The 18,140-nt window shown below is 41.6% G+C and overlaps 1 protein-coding gene across 5 annotated transcripts in view; it reads left to right on the top strand.

The window, feature by feature from the left end:
* The first annotated feature begins 303 nt into the window (after nt 1–303).
* The window catches only part of LOC119950596 (heparan sulfate glucosamine 3-O-sulfotransferase 1-like), a 183,677-nt gene continuing 165,840 nt past the window's right edge, over nt 304–18,140 (top strand). For 2 of the 5 annotated variants that reach the window (XM_038773164.1, XM_038773163.1), the window contains exon 1: nt 304–699. The gene's annotated coding sequence lies outside the window, so the exon portion shown is untranslated. Of the gene's footprint in view, nt 700–1,147; nt 1,222–18,140 lie in introns of all 5 variants that reach the window. The other 3 variants (XM_038773161.1, XM_038773159.1, XM_038773162.1) reach the window with 3 other exon arrangements.

The raw sequence follows: 18,140 nt of genomic DNA, 5'->3' as shown, positions 1-18,140 counted from the left end.
AAAAAATGTTTCCTCTTTTAAGTTAATTTCTAAAGTAATTTGTGGCTCACCCTACATTTTATAATAAAACATGTACAGATATTCCAGTATTATTTAAGAAAGATTACATTGGGTTTCTGCGATGCATGTTCTTATCTACCAAAGCTTGAGCAAATGAACTGTTAACAACAAGCAGAATAACATTGTGTCACTGAAAGGTACTAGGATATCAATGAGTAACCAACACCACAAAAATAACTACATCGCTCAGCAGGTTCTCGCACAGACATCAGTGTTTGAATCGCTGTTGTCACCTGACAAAACTCCTCCCAGTGCATAATGTGAAGCTGAGACTGTACTCGTGGTTCCTCTGCCGGGCTTTTATTAGCTTGCCGTTCATGAAGTGACAAGCATTCCACCTCGGAAGCAGATGGGGAGGTGGGGGGAAATGTAAGCTGCATTTTGTAGCCAAGAAAGCTCTGCAGCTTAACCATCCCGCTTTAATATTCATCTCTTGCTGGATCACTGTACGGTCACTGGAAATGATTAATTGAGAATGAAGTGTTTGATGCTCTTATTTGGAACAGACAGTACCATTAGCTGCTCCTTGCAGTGAAAGTGAATGGCATTAAAGCTGAAGAGTGCACTACACCTGAATCCTCTCGGCATTTGGGGGATGCTGGAGGACCAATCGCCTCACACCTGATTGTTCACTTCAAGGTAAAAACACATCAAACTGTTATAAATCTTATAATTTAGAAGGCAGCGCGTTGGAATGGAGTTGAAAATACAGCTAATCAGATAGAATAAATTCATGTGTTTTTCATGTCCAGGTGCATTCTGTGTTGCATTGTATTAGGATATCATATGTCCAGTGGTAAGTGTTTCTAAATATGTGTGACTTGCATAAATGGATTACGAACTGTATTGGCAAATATGGAATTTTAACATTGAATAATATGTGGTCTGAGGGGTTACTAAAGGTTTCAGCGCGGGCTCCTGTTTTATAAGTTTTCGATGAAGTCGTGCAGTATTTTAAAACTAGATTTTAATCTGAATTCTGCACTGTAGACATGGGTGTGTTAAGAAACTCATCTCAGATGGTGACGGGTGGGGTGGGTGGACCGCCCGTTTGACACAGCGCCTAATATTTAATTCTGTTACTTAGAGCTGAACGTCAGCTGATGCCAGACCACCTGTTTTGCATTACCGTTCGAGATGCATTTCTACCCCATAATTTCGGTAAGCTTTGTGTACTAATCTTTAACCTCGGGTGTCTTGTGTGAATACGATACTGAGAGCATGAATAAACACCACCTGGAGGAAATTATTTCGAAATAGTTTACACTAATGCACAAGCATATGTAACTTGCATTGTTTTTTCATCAACTTTTGCACATCAGAATAGCAGACTTGCCATTTGCAGGAGAATTAATTGCTTGCACTGAAGGGGGTCTTGCTTTTTTTCCTCTGGGGGGAAAAAAACATAAATCCGAGATATATATACAAAGTGTTTCTAGATTAGTTGATTGAAATGTGAGGGGCACCAAGACCTAGAACCATGCATATCACAAGGGTTTAACTGGCTGCTACTTTTATGATTAGAGTTCAGCCTTTGAGTTCATGTAAATGGAATCGTCAGGCCCTTGGTTTGCATATGTACCTTCCTTTGCCTGGCTGCCTGTGAAGTTGAAAGGTTCAAAATTTGACATGTGCAATGGAGAATGAATCGAGTGAGAGAAAGGCCATTATTTTCATACTCTGCTGCTCTGACTGAATTGCACCAACTGTGATGAATGATGTAAAATTAAAGTTAAATATCTTGATTAAATCTAATAAGCCATTTAAGCAGGTGCTGAAAACAGAGACTGTGACCTGATTAATGCCCTGTGAGATAATTTATTCAATCAGCGGCCTCATGGAAGTTGCAGTGGACATTTATTTGGACCCAGCCGTCATTTCGTTCATGTTGTGCCTATATCAGGTCATCTTTTTCAATGTGTGTGAGAGTAGCTCTCTTTTTAAAAAAAAAAATAATAATGTTGTATTCTTTAAGGAATCTAATATTTTGTTAATGAGGCTGATTCATCGAAGCAAATAGGCAACAGCTCCCAAAGCAGGAAGAGGAAACTAGTTTTAATTTTAGTCCTGTGAGAGCTGTCAGCAATAGTTCTTGGTAGCAATTATTTCCGTGCAAAAACCTGGGTTTCGTGTTGAACTGTTCAGTAATTGATGTAACCTTTGCTCCAATTTACCACGTTTTGAATTTTTAAACTAGTAATTTTCAGTTGGCAATTTATGTTTGGGAAAAGAATTCCAGATTCTCCAAATTTACTTAATATATAGTGTATCATGTCCATAATACAGATTTTATTGCATAACATCTATGAAATTGTTATCCCTTAAAGTGTAAGTTACTGTGGCTGCAAATGTAAACACATGCACATATTTAAAGATCTATTCTGGGATTTTTCCGATCCTACTAGCAGAGTGACAGAAATCGTCGCAAGTGCGTTGGGAAAGTTTGGAGAATGGCTAAGTTTGATTTATGGCCACTTCAAATTTTCCCTTCCCTCCCACTTTGGGATTTGTCTATGGAGGTGATTTAGGGGCCTAATTCATGCAGACGGTTACTGGACTATTACTAATCCAAATGCCCAGTTATGACGGGTTCAAATCCTACCATGGCTGCTGGTGGAATTTTAGTTCAATTGCCAAAATTTGGAATGTGAAGTTACTCTCAGTAATGGTCACTGTGACATCATCAATGTCGTAAAAACCACCATGTGGTCATAACCCATCTGGTCTCGGCAGCACCACCCAGAGCCTCAGAGTGGCTCTCCAACCTGGCCGAGTTCCTGCAACTAGAAAAAATAAAATTCTCTGAGGGGATCAGAGGAGAAATTCCACGACACATGGAAGAAGTTCACAAACCTCTTTACAGACCTGTTTGCAGCCAGCAACTAACAGTGGAGGGTAGAGTAGTAGATAAGAAAGGGAGGGGAAGAGTATTAGATAATAAAGAGGGGAGCAGGGAACCCCAATATAGCAGAAAAGAAACAGGGAGGGAGCCCATTTGCAGGTGGGGACATTGATCCCTCCCATACAGGCTGGCCAGGGGAATGAACCTGTCTAACCTCCCCAGAGAACTTTAAATGGGGAAAGTGAATTTCTCTCCCCACAAAAACAAAATATAATCACAATGTAAAGAGTCCTGGCAATAGTTGTAAATGCATATTAAAAAGTTGGAGGTAACTCTTACCACTAAATGTTAGAGTCCCAATGAGAACACTTCATTTAAAAAATGCTATAAGATACATATTAATGTAAATAAATAGGGAAAAGGTAGAACTGGGACCACTGTCGCAGATGTGGGAACAGCCTGTGGTACCTGTGTTGATACTGTTTTGATGTTTATTGTTTGTTTCTGCATTGTTAATCAGTTATCCTTACTTGGCCTGATTCCACAGTAATGTGGTTAACTCTTAACTGCCCTCTGAAATGGCCAAGCAAGCCACACGGTTTAAGGGAAATTTAGGGATAGGCAACAAATGCTGGCCATCCCAAAAGAATAACTAAAAAGGTAATATGTGCTTAAATATATATCCAGTAAGGCACTTGAGCTTTATTCATCCCAAGGTTGTGACATTTTATGCTTTAAAGCATTGGTTCCCACCATATGTCATTACACACCTCTACAAAAGATTTTTAAAGCACACCTTCCTCTATTTTCAGTCATCTTTCCTTATTTCAAACTTCGACGTGACTTCTCCCTTTCCTCTTTTGCTTTAACCTCTGCATCTCCCTCGCTTCTCCTGGGTTTCTGAACCCTTTTTGAGATTGCTTTTTGGGCAGGCCCATGGGACCTTTGTCTTCAGCTCCAAGTCCTGGTTGATCATGTGCATGGGCCTGATCACCATTTTAAAAAAAAAAAATCGAAACCATGCATGTGCACCTCTTTTCCCAGCTGACACATGCACGGGAGACCCTCCACAGAGCTGAAGATAAGGTTAGTTTTAGTTTAATGACATGAATCAGGAACCTTTTATCATGGCATACTGGGGGGGTGGGTGGATTAACGGCCTGTGGGACATTGGTTGGGAACCACAGCCTTAAACCTTCCTTGAGGTCGTGTCATGTGTCAATAGCAGAAAATTAGGAGAAGCCAAGTTAGATGATCAGTTGTTTCATACTTGGGAATTAAATAATAACTGTAAATGGGTCAAATTGTGCATTACTGAAAATGACTTCCACAACCAAAATAGTTGGAAGAAAACTTTTATGATGCGCACTGATGCAGTACTAACTCAGAATAAGGTTGAAAGCATGCTTCGGGTGTCAGCTCATTTGGTATTACAGCATTGAGCTACGTTTGAGCAGCAATGAATGAAACGGACTGAATGCTGAGCTATATATTGCTAAAACAGTAAAGATATAGCCTGTCATATTGAAACTGTGTTATGCGATGCTTGGTGCAGTGTCTATTGGTCACCTAATTGTAAGAGAGCTAGATATATGTTAGCCCTGGAACAGGGAACAGAGAAGAGAGATGTGCTTAATGAAATGATTGCGTGATGTAGAAACTGACATTCTTTAGCTTTAAAACATGGTGATTGGGAAAAATTTCACCTGAGAAATGCAATACGTGCTAACAGTATAGGAAAGTTCATCCAGGATACTGCTTGGAGATGAGATATGATTGTGGGGCACAAGTTCAAAGTTTGAAATTTATGCCTGGAAGAAATTCTTTATGGAATGAATAATCAACAATCGGAATGAATTTCCAGAGTGTATTGGAGCCGTTCACCTGTTGAAATTGTGCACTGTGGTTTCAACATTCTAAACGAGAGAGCCAGCATGGATGAATAGTATTCCTCATCTGTATTAATCTTATGAACATTTATGAAATTGACTGAACTTAAACGGCATCACCACCTCCACACGCATTTTTAGTGAAAACTGTCCTGGCTCAATTTATGTTTTAGAATTAAATGACCCACCTGACATGAGCTGATTTTCAATTTGCACTCGTGGATTTTAGTGATGTTGCTGAAGACTGCAGATAACTCCAGTCTTCCCAACGCAGCTGACGGCCAATGCTTCGTGTAGAGACAGGCCGAGATGCTGAAATTATATTTAACACTGTCAGTGCAATATTACAAGATATATTTGTGTTCTCATCCACCTATGAAAGAGAAACGAAGATCATGTGTGGAGGAGATTGAAACTTTCTCTGCCTGGCAGGTGGAGTTAAAATAGAGGTGGTCAATTTGCTGACTCTTCACCGCTCCACCAACACTTTTTTCCAGGGCCTTGGGCTGGGGTGAGCAAGGCCCTAACCTGAATCGGGCAGGAGTCTCATTAATCTCCAGCGTCCTGCAATGTACATTGGACCTTGTGCAATTTGAACTGTCCACCAGACAGTGACTGCCATGTGTGCTTCACTTGTGGTAGAGCAGCAGAGGAGACCTGGAAAGGTGTATGTTGAAATTATTTGAGTGGGGCTAGGAAGTGCGGCTGCCTTCTGCTTCCCAACTCCCCCAATCGCACACTGTTGTGAGCTCCACCTTGCTACCCTAGCCTATTCCCATCTTGCAGCTCTTGGTTTGTATCCTTTTAGATGACAGCACTTCCAAGTACTTCTCTGTCGTTGCCTCATCTCTCCCACTGTGCAATTCCAGATGACGCCCCCTCTCTGTTTTCTACTTATTTTGTACTTTCTTTCTGCTTTTGTTCTGTGAGTCTCTCAGATATCCGCTTGTAATATCTGCTTGCAGGTTTTTGTTGCAACTTTTTGATTCATCCAATAATTTCCCATCTCTGTTCAACCATTTCATCCAATAATTGATGTTGTTTTTGTCTCTGATTTTTTTTTTTGTCTGTTCATTATCACTTGATCTCTGTTTTTTTTTCTCTGACTGTCTTTCTTTCCCATTGCATCCTACTTGCATTCTCCACAATGTGCTTGGTTCTATCTAGCTCCTTGTTCCCTCCTGATGAAGGGGCAATTTTAGATTCTGAGGTCTTCTCAGTCACCCCATTGATGTCCAAAGTTCAGTAGATGTAATATGTAAATAGGTGGGTTGTACACCCGCCTGTACCTGGCAGAGGTTTCTTCAATGTGCAGATCTTGGCCATACACTGTTATAAAGCTTTTGAATGTAATTTTCCATGATGTGTGGTATTCTGCCAATTTCTACCAGGAATTAAGCAGATTAATGTTTTGTAAGGACTGTTGCTGCTCAGAGAACAATTTGGGCAGTGGGATAACTCGACTGACTTCATGCCTAACTCGGGCAGATGTTGAAGATCCTACTGTCTGGCACCCATTCATGTTATTTATGTAGGGCAGAATATGGAAGGAAATGGCAGAGTTCAGGCCTGGGCATGTTGTATTCTGCACCTGGAAGAGAATAGGAGAGTCTAGGTCCCAGGAGGAAGCAGGGCGCCTGGGATCTGAGGGCATCCTATAAACAAAATGTGGATCTATTGGTAAAGAAGTGACGTTTTGGAAGGAGGGCTACATTTTCCATTGTAGCTGCATTACTTTGGCTAAATGGCATTTACATGTCCTGTGTTGGAGTAATTTGGGGACAATGTTCCAAAATGAAAGATGGTGAATTGGCTGTCTTGCATCTCTCCTGATTGTGTTTGAAGTCAATGGGAGATATGTAAAACCAACTGCTGTGTTTTTTCCCATTTTGCTCCATCTCACACAATCAACTGTTAAGATAGGACAGGTATGTTTTGTGATTTTTATTTATGTGGTTGATGTTTACTACATTAGACATTTTATTTTTAAGGTGCACAGTGAAATGACTATAGGAAACCCACGTAGCTGCTGAAACAATATCTGGGATGATCAATCCATCCCTTACAAATGGGATTCATTTTTTCCCAAGGCATTTAAATAAATGTTTATCTCGATTCGCTCAAATTGATTAATCTTAATGGTTTCTGCCCTATGGATCTTTTCAATGTGTTGGAAGATGGAAAACTTTCATTTACACCGATTTGCCACCTCGCCCAAGTGTAGACAAAAGTGGACAAAAAAATGATGCGATTTTTCTGCTCCCCAAGATTCCATGTCCAGTGAATTTGCTTTGTATGTCCAGGATGCACGAGGTCATGCAATGTAGCAGCAAGAGATATCTCATCATCATAAAAAGGGAGCAGACAAAAGGTTTTGAATCACTGTTGTATGTCATTGTGACACATTGATGAAAGCATGCAGACACCCAGCTGAATTCCTGCAGTCTCAGTAATGGCCTCCCAAGTCATTTTTTCAGGATTTGGGTCAGCTTGTCAAGCATCCAAAGACAAAAGGTGAATCTAATCGATTCGTCTTGCACTCGCATTGAAATAAACATTTGACTTTCTCGCACAATTCCATACCTGTCCTATTCATTACTGCTCCTGCACACTGATCAACATAATCTAAGCATGAATGTTCATTAGTTTGCTTTTAGTATGTGCATCGTTCAATAGAATAAAGGTAAAGGGAGCATGGATATAAATATCTAAGTTGGTGTGGTCGGACATTCTCCAATCTGTGAATGACAATGCAGTAGATTTAGACAATTCATAATGAAATGGCAGTGAGGGTCTGGTTTGTACAAAATGGCTTTTAATCTTTGGGTTGTGATAGTAAATGAAGAATATAAAATTTAAATGATAAGGCAGGGAAATTGGGATAATAATGGATAGCACCTGTTGCTATGTGGACAACGGTTATAATTGTAACTTGCAATGATGGAATAAAATGGATGAAATCAGATTAGATGTCAGTTGTAGATCTTGTATGGGGGGGGGGGGCATTAAACACAAGCTACTGCAATTGTAAATGAATGTATTCTTTTTATATAATAATAATGATAAGTGCAACTTTTTCCACAAAAATCATGGGAGATATGGACGTAGCCGAATGTTTAAAATTAGGCAATTTTGAGCATTTGCTACAAGGCGATGCAACCTAGACATCACCCACACACACACACCAGTGACCCTGAATGATGAGCCAATCGTGTGATATCTTAAACATTTTAGGGATTACCTTTGATATCTCCCACATCCAGCTGATCCCTTGGATCACCTTCAAATTATTTCTACTTCCAGCTAACACACTATATGACAGTCATACCAACAAGTTTCAAAGTTCTAATGTGTGATGTATTCTTCCAGAAAAGCATTCAAACCCCTGTTTTTAAAAAAAACAGATGAAATATAGTTTTGATTATCAGTATAAAAGTTTGCATAATACAATACAGTTGCAAACTATTTCAAACTTCTTGAAATGGACAATGGGTGACAGTGGTTAACACCCAAGGGCCTGGGTTCAATTCCGCCCTTGGGTCACATGTACTTTGTGCAGAGGGCTGTAGAGGTTGGGTCATTAAGTAAGTTCAAGGCTGAGATAGACAAATTTTTTTAATCAGTTAAGGACTCAAGGGCTATGGGGATCAGGTGGAGTTAAGGATCATATATCAGTCATAATCTGTGATCTACTTCTACATCTTGTGGTCTAAATGTACTTACTACCCCTACATAATTCACTTTAATTTGTCTTGTTTTACATAGAACATAGAACAGTACAGGCCCTTCAGCCCACAATGTTATGCCGACCATTTATCCTAATTTAAGATCAACCTAACCTACACCCCTTCAACTTACTGCTATCCATGTGCCTGTCCAAGAGTCGCTTAAATGTCCCCAATGACTCTGACTCCACCACCTCTGCTGGCAGGGCATTCCACGCACCCACCACTCTGTGTAAAGAATCAACCTCTGACATCTCTGTACCTTCCTCCAACATCTCTATACCTTCCTCCAATCACCTTTAAAATATGTTCCCTCATGACAGCCATTTTCCGCCAGGGACAAGTCTTTGGCTATCCACTCTATCCTTCCCTCTCATCACCTTGTACACCTCCATCAAGTCACCTCCCTTCTTCGCTCCAATGAGAAAAGTCCTCGCTCCCTCAACCTTTCTTCATAAGAGACACCCTCCAGTCCAGGCAGTATCTCGGTAAATCTCCTCTGCACCCTCACCCAAGCTTCCACATCCTTCCTATAATGAGGCAACCAGAACTGGACACAATATTCCAAGTGTGGTCTAACCAGGGTTTTATAAAGCTGCAGCAATACCTCGTGGCTCTTAAATTCAATCCCCCTGTTAATGAAAGCCAACACACCATATGCCTTCTTAACCCTATCAACCTGGGTGGCAACTTTGAGGGATCTATGTACATGAACCCCCAAAATCCCTCTTCCTCCACACTTCAAGAATCCTGCCTTTAATCCTGTATTCAGCATTCAAATTCGACCTTCCAAAATTAATCACTTCACATTTATCGAGGTTGAACTCCATCTGGCACTTCGCAGACCATCTCTGCATCCTGTTGTAACCTGCAACAGACCTCGACACTACCTACAACTCCACCAATCTTTGTGTCATCAGCAAACTAACTCACCCTTCCACTTCCTTCTCCAAGTCATTTATAAAAACTACAAAGAGCAGAGGTCCCAGAACAGATCCCTGTGGGACACCACTGGTCACCGACCTCCCAAGTGGAATACTTTCCATTCACTCCCACTCTTCATTTGGCCAGCTAATTCTGTATCCAGATAGCCAAATTTTTCCTGTATCCCATACCCCTTGATTTTCTGAATGAGCCTACCATGGGGAACCTTATAAAATGCCTTACTAAAATCCATATACACCACCGACCTTCATCAATGTGTCTTGTCACATCCTCAAAAAATTCAATGAGGCTTGTGAGGCATGACCTGTCCCTCACACAGTCATGCTGACTATCTTTATAATGTTTTTTCCAAATAATCATAAATCATATCTCAGAATCCTTTCCAGTATTTTGCTCACCGCAGACGTAAGACTGGCTGATAGTTCCCAGGGATTTCCTTATTCCCTTTCTTGAACAGGGGGACAACATTCGCCTCCCTCCAATCATCCGGGTACTCCTCCAGTGGAGAGTGAGGACACAAAAATCATCGCCAACAGCGCATCAATCTCCTCCATTGCTTCCCGTAGTAACCTTGGGTATATCACGTCAGGCCCGGGGGCTTGTGTATCCTGATGCTTTTCAAAATTTCCATCACATCCACCTTCTTGATATCAACCTGTTTGAGCCTATTAACCTGGTTCTCGCTGTTCTCATGAGCAACAAGGTCCCCCTCTATAGTGAATACTAAAGCAAAATATTCATTTTGGGCCTCCCCTGCCTCCTCAGACTCTAGGCAAAGGTTCCCCCCACCATTCCTGATCGGCTCTACTCTCACTCTGATCATCTTCTTGTTTCTCGTGTTGAACACCTTGGGGGTTTTCCCTAATCCTTCCTGCCAGGGCTTTTTCATACCCCCTTCTAGCTCTCAAGTCCATTTTTGAATTCCTTCCTGGCTACCTTGTCTCTCTAGAGCCGAGTCAGCTTCATTCTTCTTGACTAGAAGCTCCACTTCTCTTGTCATCCAAGGTTCCTTCACCTTACCATTCCTTCCTTGTCTCAGTGGGAAAAAACTATCCAGCACTCACAGCAAGTGCTACTTAAACAACCTGCACATTACTATTGTGCATTTCCCTGAGAACATCTGTTCCCAATTTATGCTCCTCTTTCTCCCCATGTCTGTGTGTGTTTCCTCCCACAGTCCCAAGATATGCAGGTTAGTTGGAATGGCCATGCTAAATTACCCATTAGTTGGGGTTATGGGGATAGGGCAGCGAGGGTGTGTGCAGACTCAAATGAGCTGAATGACCTCCTGCTGTACTGTAGGAATTTTGTTGGGATTCTGTCAGAATTCTATGGTTCAGTAAGCACAGTTAAAGCAACCATTAAAATTATTAGTTTTAAATGTTCCAATTTTTCAATGTGCTTTCTCTCTCTTTTTGAAAAAAATGCAGTGACCACTGATGGGATCATCATGAAACCTGAAAAATTATTGTTCACCTCTAAAATTGATTACAAACAGGTGATTCACCAGTTTTTGTCATTTTGGCTATCTGTGCTCATGAACTCCTTCCCATTGTCTGTCTGACTAACATTGACTAGCCAGTTCCCTTGATGATCTATTAAAAATAGATCAAGAGAAATTAACTGAAAAAAATTGCAATAAGTCAATATCATTCTTTATGAAGCATTTTGTTAAGTTGTAACAGTAGCCTTTCCTATAGTAGCCCTTCCTCTTTGAATAAAGTTGTGTGAATCATTGGTCACACTTTTACAATTGTTTAATATGATAGTTCATACTAAGCCATTATTTTTAGATCTCTATTGTTTTCAATGGTGCCACATTTCCATTTGATTCATAGGTCCTCACTTAGTCTCCCAGAGCTATACACTGACATGTCTAGCAAAAGAGATTTTTTTTTATGTCCATCTGTTAACTACATCTGTGTTAAGCTTGCCAATGATGTCTTTCTCTTTTGGTTCTCTTTGCATTGTAGAGTTGAGATCAGCAATCCTGATAGCACACTCCATGGTGGCACACTTTAGGATTGCAATGCTCCACATAACTGTTCTGTCATTTAATAGCCATCTTTTAAGTGGGTTTGCCTTTAGCAAGGTCAGGTATCTGCTTATGTGCAGACATCTCTATATAAGACTTTTATGTAAAAAGAAAACTCCTGATATAGTCAAATATCTCCCAATTCCAAATACAATATACATGAGAAGTTTATTTTATTACTTCATAACATTAAAGTGGTGCAGGAAGATAATTGGTATATTATAACTGCAGTTGACAGCTCTAATTATAATCAGTGTTCTACATGTAACAGAATTCTCTTCAACTTTTATGAAGAATATGAAAGAATTGCATTTCACCTGCTCATAGCTTGTCCAATGATGTGGCACCAAACTCTGCCATTGGTTTTCCTGGATTAAATCAAAGTTTGCCATCAATGAGGACCACTGGTTAATCCACATAGAATGGTTTCAGCAAAACCCATTGTCTCTCCCTCCTAGCAGCAATTCACCCAGTGTCACCCTGCCTTTCCCAATAGACCTGCAAATCATTCCTTTTTCAGATAATGATGCAATTCCCTTTTTGAAAACCTCAAATTACTCTGCCTCCTCCACAGTTGTCCGATGATGACGGACAGTTGAGACAATTGCGCTTGTATTCTCAGTGGAGTTCAGAAGAAGAAAGGCGATCTCATTGAAACCTACAAAAATTCTGAAGGGGCTTAATAGGGTAGACGCTGAGAGATTATCTCTGTGGGTCGAGTAGTCTAAAACGCAGGGAGCACAGTCTCAATTTAGAGGCTGATCATTTAGAATTGTGGGTGGCGCAATGGTTATCACTGCTGCCTCACTGTGCCAGGGACCCAGATTTAATTCCAACCTTTGGTGACTGTCATTGTTGAGTTTGCACATTCTCCCTGTATCTGTTTGAGTTTCCTTCAGGTACTGCAACCTTTTTCTCCTTCTTGAACATCTTGCATCTGCAAATAATATCCTGTTCAGCCCTTATTTAAGCCAGGTCTGATGTTGCTACAATATCATTTCCAAATGGCTTCCTGTATCTGCAACTCCCCACACGAGGCACAGTTAAAATTAGTCTGAAAAATTATTCTCTTCCCCCCCCCCCCCCCCCCCCCCCCCCCCCCCCCCCCCCCCTCCTGAGACTCCTACTTGATCAGACCCACAAGGAAACACCTCTCGGGTAACACTCCCTTTATAGATGTTTAATTATAAAACTCCAATAACCTTACCCAAGGCAAAACTGCTGTTGCTTTAACAAAGGCACACTGCCTGACCCCTCAAACTCACTTCCATCTGCTGTGGAAATCCAAGAAAGTTTCAGACATGAGTTGTTTTTTGAAGCCCAGCTTGACAGGGTGGCTGATTCAAACTGTAACTTTTCCCAGTCTCGATCTGTTTTCAGGAGGCGTTCCCCGCACAGGCCAGAAATAAACTCAAAATCTCTCTTTAACTATCCTTTTTTTCTCTTTCATCTATGATTCCATTATCCTCAGCACGTCTTTGAACTTTTCCAAAATATAAATTGTGCCTACACTTAAATGATAGTGATAGTAAAGCACTTTGCACCTTTCTGAGGCCATGAGGGATGCCGTCCAAATGCAAAATATCTTTTCTTTTGTGTGTCCTTTATATAGTATCAGGTACAGTTAACTTGCATGATTCAGTTCAGAGTATTGTTCTGCCAAGATATGAGTTTTTGTTACCAGACAATTCACAATGTATACTATCGCATACCAGAGGAGTATGTGTCATAGAAACTTAGAAACATAGATAATAGGAGCAGGGATAGGCCATTTGACCCTTCAAACCTGCTTCGCCATTCATTTATGACCCTGGTTTATCATCAAGCTCATAACATTTCTTCATTCTTCCTTGATCGTCGTTTTCCACCCACTGTGATCGACAGGTCTTTCAATTGTGTCCAACCCATCTCCTACACCTCTCCTCTCACACCTTCCACTGCCTCCCAGAACCAGGATAGGATTACCCTGGTCCTCCATTTTCACCCCACCAGCCTCTGCATTCAAAGAATCATCCTCCGCCAACTCCAGCATGATAACCGCCAGCAAACATATCTTCTCTTCACTCACCCTGTCAGCATTTTGCAAGGACTATTCCCTCTGGGATACCCTTCATCACCCTCTACATCTCAACCTCTTCCCACAGCACCTTCCCGTGCAATTCCAGTAGGTGTAACACCTGCTCCTTTACCACCTCCCTGCTCACCAGCCGAGGCCTAAACACACTTGTCAAGTGAAGCGCTTCAATCTGGTCTATTGTATTTGCTGCTCCAAATGTGGTCTACTCTACATTGGAGAGACTAAACGCAGACTGGGTGACCGATTTCAGTCTGTCTGCAAGCAGGACCCAGACCTTCCTGTCACTTGCCATTTCAGCTCACTGTCCTGCTCTCATGTCCACATGTCTGTCCTTTACCTGCTACAATATTCCAGCCTAAAGCAAACTGGAGGAAAAGCACCCCATCTTCCAATTATACACATTGCAACCTTCCAGACTCAACATTGAGTTCAACAACTTCAGACTTTGAACTATCTCCTCCACATTCACCCTATTTTTATTTCTGATCGATTTTTTTTATTTTTTTTATTTTTTTCATTTCCTCCATTGATCTGCTTTCTCCTCACCGTTGATTCTCCTCTTTCCCCCTCCAGCCAGCCAGCACCACCAACAACCTTACTTGGGGCATCTCCTCCCTGTTCCTAGTTGACTTTTCACGCACTGCTCTGCCATTCACACATTCTAATCCACCCATTTACATTTCTTTTGTCTTTTTGTCCATGACATCTTTGTCAATGTTCATTTATTACTGGCCCCTATCCAATCCCACCGCTCCATCACACCCCACCGCTCCATCACACACACAGACACAGACCATCCAGACGTGACGTTGTCCCCCTTTACTCTCCACAGACGCTGTCAGACCTGCTGAGATTACCTGTTGTTGCTTTGGAGTCCAGCATCTGCAGTAATTTGCTTTTATCCAACTCGGTAACCTGTTCCTGGCTTCTCTTTTCCCCCTCCCCCATATCCTTTAATCCCTTTCTCCCCAAGAGCTATATATAACTCCTTCTTGAAAACATCCAACTACTTTTTTGTGGTCGTGAAGTCCACAAGCTCACCCCTGTCTGGGTGAAGATATCTCTCCTCATGTCAGTCCTAAATGTTCGAGCCCTTGCCCTCAGACTGGTCCTGGTTCTGGATTCCCCACCATCAGTAATATCATCCTGTATCTACCCTGTCTAGTCCTGTTAGAGCTTTTTAGGTTTGTATGAGATCTCTTCCCCATCCCTCCATTCTACTGAACGTCATATGTCAAAAGTATTTTTTTATTTTGTTCAATTCCGATTTTGTTATATTTTGTTTGGTACAGTGTTAGCTTCTATCAAATATAAAATGACTAGCAACTGATGTGGAAAAGGAAATGTTTATGGTGGATACATGCTTGCTACTTTACAAATTAAGGATCACCTGACGTAGAAAATATGACTGGCATATTTCAGTATGACCCTATTTGCCACACCTGAAATGGAGTTTTATTTATTCCACTCCCTTAGTGCAAGCATAAGTGATCAGTGACTAAATTTCTGTCACGGGGTAAATTTTCAGCACCTATTGCTTTCACGTTCTGGTGGTTATAAAGGATTATGGAAAAAATGATTTGTTCATATCAATGAAAACACATGGTGCAAATCATTGGAAGAAAAATATGATTTAAAGTATTAGGAATGTGCTGTTAAATATTAGTACTATCATATCTTGACACGGGAAGATAATTTGGAACATGGCAGAATCTTCAACAATGGGTTTATGCTGTTAGTGGGGCCTCTCTTTTTTTTTCAATTAAAACATGTGCTGTTTTCGAAATCTTTGAGCTTCAGGGACTGACCTTTTGCTTTCCCTTTGCTTGAATGTCTGGAAGGATTGATTTTGAAGTTTCTCTCGGATTTGGTCAAAGTGCAAGGACACTCAGCTGGAGTAGGGTCATTTTGGGGCTCCTTTCAGAGTGCTTTGAATTTTCTGAGAGACTGTACGTACTGGAGCTGAATGCTGTCAAGAGTTCAATTCATTATAGATTGGCAAAGTAATCAGATATGCCACTGGACTGAACCAACACATTGATAATTATCAGGCAAATGTTTCTATTGTTGCTAATTTAGCTAGTTTAGCCCACTGGGCTAAATCGCTGGCTTTGAAAGCAGGCCAGCAGCACGGTTCAATTCCTGTACCAGCCTCCCCGGACAGGCGCCGGAATGTGGCGACTAGGGGCTTTTCACAGTAACTTCATTGAAGCCTACTCGTGACAATAAGCGATTTTCAATTTATAGGAAACTGCAGGTCTGTATGAAAATGGATGTAGTGTCCAAAGAAAAGGCCATTAGGTTATAGTGATCGCTGCGCTGAGGATTTTCGCCTCTGCAAAAAAGACTAGCCAAAAGGCAGAAAAAAATTCCAATTTTTGTTTTATCGTTAGCTATTAACTCCAGCTGTAATTAATATTTATATTATTTCCTGAGGATAGTGAGTTTAATAAATGGTGGCAGTAAAATGAAACCAAGAAATAATTCCATTTTATGAATGTAGAAATTAGATTGATCATAGAATTTACTGTGCAGAAGAAGGTCATTCGGCCCAACGAGTCTGCACCAGCCCTTGTAAAGAGCACCTATCCCCATAACCCAGTAACGCCACCTTAGTTTTTGGATACTAAGGGCAATTTATCATGGCCAATCCACTGAACCTGCACGTCTTTGAACTGTGGGAGGAAACCGGAGCACCCGGAGGAAACCCACGCAGACACTGGGAGAAGGTGCAGACTCCACACAGACAGTGACCCAAGCCGGGAATCGAATAGGGGACCCTGGAGCTGTGAAGCAACAGTGTTAACCACTATACTACCATGCCAGTATCTTGGAAAAGATATCTGACCGTATGTTTTTGAAGTGGAGTTACACAGGCATATACCTTTCCTTGGATTGCCACCTTGCTGTGGTGGAGAGGCTTGAATATTGCTTTGATCCTGAGAGCAATGCCGCCTGGAATCTTAGACTCCTGGCAGGGTCACCGATGATGGTGAGGTTGGAGGGGAGGAACCAGGTCACCCATGATGGTAAGGTCGGAGGGGAGGAACCAGACAAAGCAAAATCCAAACAAAGCCCCCAATGGTGGATCAGGTGGAAGATACCCATGTGGTATCAACGGCTGTGATGGCGGATGAAGGCTGCTGCAGTAGGGTGATCCCCAGTCGCTGAAGTTCCCTTGCTACTGGAACTAGATCGACCCTCTGTCAAGGAGCGTGTGTTTGCTGATGTGCAATGGCCTACCCACGTTAAGATGTCCCACAGCAGGCATCTACCTAGAGGAAACAAGTTGAAGAGTTTCTTAGGTGGACAATCATACTCGTTAGTGAGTGATCGCCAAAGAAAGCCACATAGGAAAATGCAACAGCCAAATTACTCAGCTGGAAGCCAGAAGTGGGTGGCACGGTAGCACAATGGTCAGCACTGTTGTTTCACAGCTTCAGGGTCCCCGCTTGGGTCACTGTCTGTGCGGATTCTGCACATTCTCCCAGTGTCTGCTTGGGTTTCCTCTGGGTGCTCCCACAGTCCAAAAATGTGCAGGTTGGGTGCACCGGCCATGCTAAATTGCCCCTTTATCTCCAAAAAGGTTAGGTGGGGTTACAGGGTTAGGGTGGAGGTGTGGGCTTAAGTAAGGTGCTCTTTCCAAGTGCTGGTGCAGACTCGTTGGGCTGAATGGCCTCCTTCTTCTGCACAGTAAATTCCATGGTATCACAAGCTGAATGACCAATTCATCCATTTTGGTGGTTGAGAGAGAAAATATTGGCCAGGGAACCAGCAGAATTCACAGTTCTTCTTTGAAAAATGTCATGGAATTTTGGTAAACCTGCAGATAGGGCCTTGATTAAATGCTTTAACAGCTCCTCCAACAATGTAGCAGCCTCAGTGCTGCATTGAAGTGTCAAAACACATTGCAAGCTGAAGTCACCTGAAGTGAAGTCTCGAACAACCTTCCAATGGGAATTCTCTCAACAGAGCCATGGTTATATTGGGAAAATTTGTATTACCACAACAATGAAAGAAGTGAAAGACTGACCTTTCCACACCAGAGTATATACAAAACTGTCTTCCCCTATTCTTCATTCCAAAATGTCCTAAGATCAACAGAGGCTGGGTTTGTGATGTGCCATTTGGTATACTTGCAAAAACAGTGAGCCGTCAGTATTGCGCTACTATAGGCAATGAAGGATAATGTTAATCTTTACTTTTATACAACAGTGACCCCCCACAGAAGAGACATTTTAAGAAATGTTGGCTTCTAACAGCTGACAAATTAAATATTATGGGCAGAATGTATCGGTTTTCTTTCTCTCTCTTTAAATTTTGTCTGTCAGAAAAAGCGGAACAGGCGGATCACATGAAGTTAGTTAAAGAGCACGTCCCAATCCAAAAATAAATAACGGAACTCATCCACTGATATGGAACAATCTCGATTGGAAAATCCCGCTGGTATAGAAGCCATTTTGGGACTCCTGTTGGATTCTCTTCCCCTTCCAATTCCCGCTCACTGAAAACGGGCAGAAAATTCACCCACTATAGCATATATTAAAAGTAAACTACTGTGATTTCA

This window comes from Scyliorhinus canicula, chromosome 16, assembly GCF_902713615.1.
Source record: "Scyliorhinus canicula chromosome 16, sScyCan1.1, whole genome shotgun sequence".
NCBI classification, from domain to species: Eukaryota; Metazoa; Chordata; class Chondrichthyes; order Carcharhiniformes; family Scyliorhinidae; genus Scyliorhinus; species Scyliorhinus canicula.
This window is presented reverse-complemented; position numbering and strand designations above follow the sequence as displayed.